Raw genomic sequence first — 6,489 nt, 5'->3', positions numbered from 1 at the left:
TTATTCTTATTTATGAATAATTTTGAAAGAGACCACCATAGAAGATACGACTTCAACCTCGAACACTGAAAAAAAAATCTTCTTCTTTCATAAACTCGTCGAAACTTATATTTATCATGACTTATAATTTATAATTTCCACTGAATGTCAAATTTATATGTTCATTGAAAATTGTAATGTGAAAAGGTGTTTTAAATCATTAAGAAAATTATGTAAGTTTCGATAATACTTTTAAAAATAATCTTTTTATTTTTTTCAAATTTATATTCATAGTATGATAGCTAGATATGAGAATCATCAATATCTGTTTCAATGCTAATATCTTATAAACATATTTAAAATTATGTATGAAAGGCTAAATTGAAGAAAATAATAGAAAATTACTTCTTTAACCTGTCACCATTTTCATGCTAACGAGGTATAAATCTTGCAGTATTTATTTCTTAGAGATTAAGTTTTGACTTGTGCCTCCGAATTAAGATTGAATTAAAAAAGGGAATTTTTCGGACAATTTTATAATTCATAAACTATACGATAGCCGGAACAGCTACAGCATATATGTTTGTATTCATTTCAACGCATTGCTTCATATTCTATTATTTATATGATTTTTTTTTTAAATAAAAGCGGAAATAGCAAAGCTTTTACCCGCTGAAAACTTTGAGAATCCGATGATAATTATCTTGTTACATTAATTTTTTTAAAATTTTATCATATTTCAGCTGCGTCGGATAGAAATCGACCGTATGCAAATGAATATCAAAACAAATGTTAACTCATTCTGCCGAAGAATCTCCAAACAAATTCTGTAACTGTTGGAAAATTGAGTTGTTGTAAGAAACATAAAAGAGGTTCAAAACCCCTCTTTTATTTCCTACATGACTGTTCCAAAATTACTCAAAATCTTATTCATGTACATGTATGAGTGCACTTATTTAACGTTAATGTTGGTTTCTTTTTGACGCAGATCAATTTTGTTATAGATTTTGATAATTAAAAGATTCAACTCCGTGTGTTTGAAAAAGAATCAAGAAATGTAGTTATCTCCTTTTTTTAAGCATATTTTATGTACAATAAAGAGTAAGAATTCACAAAATTAACACGATTATGAATAAACAACTGTAAAAAAAAGACTGTTGACTTCTTTCGAAAAATGTGTTTGATGTAAACCGTTTGTGGCTTCATTTTTAATTGAGTACTTGCAAATATTTGATCAGAAATGGTACTGTCATTCAAAAAAGATAATAATCATATGCTGCTATTTCACAATGTTTCATTTGTGGTTTAAAGGTCTAAATGTCAGATCATGAAGTGATAAAAGAATTAACATTTCATTCCACATGAATAAAGTTAATTATGTATGAAAAATTGAAAAGAACCATATTTTGACAGTTATATGACAGAATGTCAATCGTATTATACACATACCTAAAGACTTTTAAATTAAGAATACAACGGAAAAAAATAAACGATTTCCACTATAATACTAGTTCGTAAAAAGGTTATACGCGTATCATATTTATATTTTTATTTTATATATCTAAATGAGTAAATCTTTATGACCAAACTCGGGGATAACGCTCGTTAAATAAATATGCTGTATGCATGCACTTTAAATTTGAGACATATTTATGATGTTATTTTTAACTACAAAAAACGAATACTTAAAATCCTTATTTGATAATTTTCCAAATATGAGGTAATGGTGTGTAATGATAACCATCGTACTTCGGAAAGTAAAAATCAAGAGAGAGAGAGAGAGTCTCCGGACAAGGTGGTGTAGCTTGCATGAGGGAGATATATTCCTAAATTCTATTACAGCTAATTTCAATCAAAATTATATCAGTATTTTAATATGCATTAATTAATGTCTTCTGGTCTGGTGATACTTTCGTGGACTAACATTCTTAAAGTCCACCAGCAGAGGTACACTTAGGACTTTCAACAATGATTGCTGTAAAGGGAACAAGTCACAAATCTATTGACATTATTATATATACCTTAACAGTGTATAACAATAGAGCCTTTATCAATGTGGAGAGATGTTATAAAAGATATTTGATATAATTCTTAACTAACTCCTGACCACCAGGAGGTTGTTTTTCTTTTCAATAATAAATTAAATTAACAAATATATAACGACAATGGTTTGTTATATCAGATACATTGTAAAAGCATTGAAAAAAAAGTTGTTTCGGGAAGATTTTATTTGTGATTCTTTTTAAGGTTTTATATTAACCAATTTAAAGGTCTAGAATGTCACAAAAATATATATGTACATATTTGTTTTATATTCTGTAACTTTATCTTAACACCTTGACGTCTTGGTGCCTGTTACTTTTCTTTTCTTTTTTCCATTTGTTTTATTTCTTTAGTATAAATTCCTTTTGATTTTATCTTATAACTGATGTCTACTTCCTGATCTGGCCTATTTTTAGTATGCTACCCTTTTATCCTCTCAGGGGGAATAAGGTGAAAGGGACTTGCTGTTATTGTAATATCGTAATGGGACTATTATACTAGTTAGTATAATAGTATCGTATAAGCAAAAGCAAAAGCGTACCAAACCAGTGAAAGGGTATTTAAATGTTATTTAAAATAATATATAATTAAAAAATTGAATACAAAAAAATATAGAAACGTAGAAAGGTAAAAAAAAAGGGGGGGGGGAGTGCTATGATATAAGCGTCTGTAGCTACCGTTTTAACTTTAATAGTCTCAGTTTTTATTAACCACTTTTCTTGATAAGTGTTGTACTTCAACACCATTCAAAGATACAGGAATTTTTGTATCATGTTTTCTCGCGTTATTTGATTTGTTGACGTATATAATATCAATTTATAACAAGTCAAAAAGGGTACAACATCGCCATAAAATAACAACAACCTCTAGTTTATATACATATATAAGTTAACCCTCTAAAATATATTACTTATGTTCGTGACGAAGTAATGAAGCCTAGTAAAATTTAAATGAATCAATATATATACAATTTAGCCACGAGCATATGTTAACGTGCTATTTCCATCAATGTTTAATGGGTGTTTCATCTATGGTAAATGATAAAATTAATTACATTTTAGAATAACAACATAAAAAATACTTTTTTTCTGTACAACATTAAAAAAAGGTGACGACCGCTTAAATTCATAAGAAATTTTTCTACGTTTTCTTGAATTGGTTCATGTGTGTATACACTAAAATTCACGTTAACATAAATTCTAGAAATAAGGCTACATTAAAATATGACCATTTCTTTTCTTTGAAGAATACAGAAATGAAAGACCCCCACCCTTAACCACGATACATGTACCCTCATGGATCGAAAGTTATGAAAAATGTCATTCATTGGCAGTTTTTATCGTCTTTTAAAATATTTCATTGGTGTTTGTTTTCTTTTACTTCTTTCATTATGTTTTCTATGCTTCGTTTTTTTTTATAAAGACTACAATCAAGCATATGATGTGTTAAAGATAACCATAATTATGTTCAGGCTATTAAGACTTATTAGTCATAACTTAAAAACTTCCGACATTTCACACCTCATTTCTGGTATTTATAAAGTCCTAACAATCAAAATGATCATTTCAAAAGTAGTCCAAGTCTCTACAATTGATTTAGTTGCTACATGTATTTACAATTTCCTATTACAATCGGAGTAGTGTAAATATGTATCTTTAAATTTAAAACAATCACGTTATAAATTTCGTATTAAATCACAGGGGCTTGTTTAGTGGGTCAGACGAGGTTTTACTGTCAATGGCGATCGCTCTCCTATATAAAATACCTGTCAATGGCGATCGCTATCCTATATAAAATACCTTGCCATTGACAGTAAAACCTCGTCTGACCCACTAAACAAACCCCTGTGATTAAATGACAAATTGTCCCGAGTGAAACATCTCTGGTCTTTGTTGGTTTTGTATGGGTTTTTAAAATTTTTGGTTCATCCATATGTTTTGGTGGCCTCAGACTGTTTTCTGCTGTTTTGGTCGAGTTGTATTCCCTTTGATGCATTTAATAAATTCAGCCAACATTATTTAGTCAAGGAATTCGTTACCGAAATCATATAAAAACATCAATATAATTATTAAGTATGACCTTGAACAACCTTTATCGTCACATTTATCTAATGGGAAAGAAAGGAAACAATTAAAAACAAAAATGTGTCTCTGGTACACTGATGCCCCATCCGCACTATCATTTTCTATGTTCAGTGGACCATGAAAATAGGGTAAAAACTCTAAAAACTCTAATATGCCATTAAAATTAGAAAGATCACAGGGAACATGTGTACTAAGTGTCAAGTTGATTGGACTTCAACTTCATCAAAATCTACCTCCACCAACAACTTGAACCTGAAGCGGCAGACGAACGTACGGACGGATTGTACAACGAAAGAATAAACGCACAATCCAGAAAACACAATGCCAATAAATTGCGCGTAAAAGATAAAATCTGTATATGGACATAGAATAGCAAAGGAACATAGCATTTATTGCTGTTCTTCATCTTCGACCTTTTTTTGTGGTTGAACGTCCTTTGGTGTTTATGGACTTGATACATGATGAGTACGTTGTATCAACAACGTACACAATTTGTATGTCATTCGCCATGTAAAGGAGAAATCTGACATGACATTCACAAATTAGTATCTAACGAAAGCACATCTTACTTTCTCACAACCCTACAAAAAAAGGAAAGATGAGTATCATTAATATTACATCAATGAATTTATACATTATCAGCTAATGTAATGACAAAAAGATCAACACCACCACTAAAGGAAAACGCAATGTATAAATCGTTTCACAATTTCACACATTTTACCCTTGATAAACGTCTTTCGTTATTGATATGATAAACATTTTTTGATGTGGTGCAATGCAGCAAGTTATTATTACATCAAGACATTGCTTAAACAAATTCGAAATTTAAAAACTGTTAAAAAAAAGTTTCTAACATATTAAGGTGATTGTTACATACGGATGATTTTCCATGCAGAGCCGCATACCTAATCATATATAAATCACTCACAATATATTTTCTTGTGATTTTGGGAGTAATAAAAGTGTCATTTGATAAATATCATGTTTAATTTTTACTTTTAGTTATTTTTCGTTTAGCATAGAATTCAAACATCAGTGAATCCATTGATTCAAGTGCTGATAGTCATGCACATTTAAGGTACATTAATACCCTTGAGAGCTAAATTGTAGTTTATAGAATGAACCAAATGGCTTGTTCAGGATATATGTTTAAATAAGCAGTAACATTTGTCTCATTGGCACTCACACCATATCTTCCTATATCTAGTAACGTTTAATCAGATTACGGACGTTTAAATTGCAATGCCTTATAAAGAACAAGTAAAACGCTGTCTACACGTTAGTGGAACCTTGCATCAGTTCTCTAGAGAATCTGCGGAAACGTATTTCTGTCCCTATCAAACGTAACCATCATCAATTTAAACTCGCAGTTCAAATTTCCTCCCTTGTTCTCCTAGTTGCACGCATGGCATGTCATTGTTTTAAATGTTGATATTTTTTTGTGATATGTCTTGATCATATAACTAGGATGAACAATTTTGTGGAGACTTTGTTAAGTTGTAATCTTTATCCTACCTTTTTAATTTTCTCTCTATTCGGTCATGTCTTTTAATTTGTTAGTTTATCCTGCAATATTTTTTCCAAATGTCTCATCTTGCCTTTTTTGTACACAAAACGCTTGTCCTACCAATTTTTTCAAATTTCATCCTAGCCCCTTCCTCCTCAATAAAAATCAAATGGTAGCTCCCGTCATGAAATAGACGCTAACAGCTATGCATGGGTGGAAAAAAGATACTGTGCATGTTTGTTTTGTTTTTACATATTCATTTTCTTTCAATTTTCCCCCCATTATTTCAAATGTTGAATCCATATATGTATGTTGTGTACTAATATTGAGTTTTATACATTGAAGGCAATAAATCTACTAAGTTTGCTACAATCCCGTTCTCTTTTCATAAATGTGACCTACCGAATTAGACTTATTACAGGTTAATGGGTGTGTACTAACATGAACATCACGACAGGTGCCACATGTGGAGCAGGATCTGCTTACCCTTCCAGAGCACCGGAGATCACACGAAGTTTTTGGTGGGGTTCGTTCTGATTAGTTTTCTCTGTTGTGCCTTGTGTACTATTATTTGTCTGTTGGCCTTTTTTTCTAGCCATGACGTTGTCAGTTTATTTTCGAACTAAGAGTTTGAATGTCATTCTTGTATCTTCCAACACTCTTTTGCAAAATGTCTCTACATCGCTCTGTTACTACCTGCATCAGTTAAAGCCTTTATTGGTGTACGATAATTACCAATATCACAACTCAAGTACTACTAGGATGATAATTTGTCTTTGATATTTGAATGACACAACTATTTGGCACAACTTTTTGGCACAACTCTCTTTAATTTTGTATTTGTTTGGCCTTATAACTATTTTGTTCTTAGGG

Source organism: Mytilus galloprovincialis, chromosome 5 (assembly GCF_965363235.1).
Source record: "Mytilus galloprovincialis chromosome 5, xbMytGall1.hap1.1, whole genome shotgun sequence".
NCBI classification, from domain to species: domain Eukaryota; kingdom Metazoa; phylum Mollusca; class Bivalvia; order Mytilida; family Mytilidae; genus Mytilus; species Mytilus galloprovincialis.
This window is presented reverse-complemented; position numbering follows the sequence as displayed.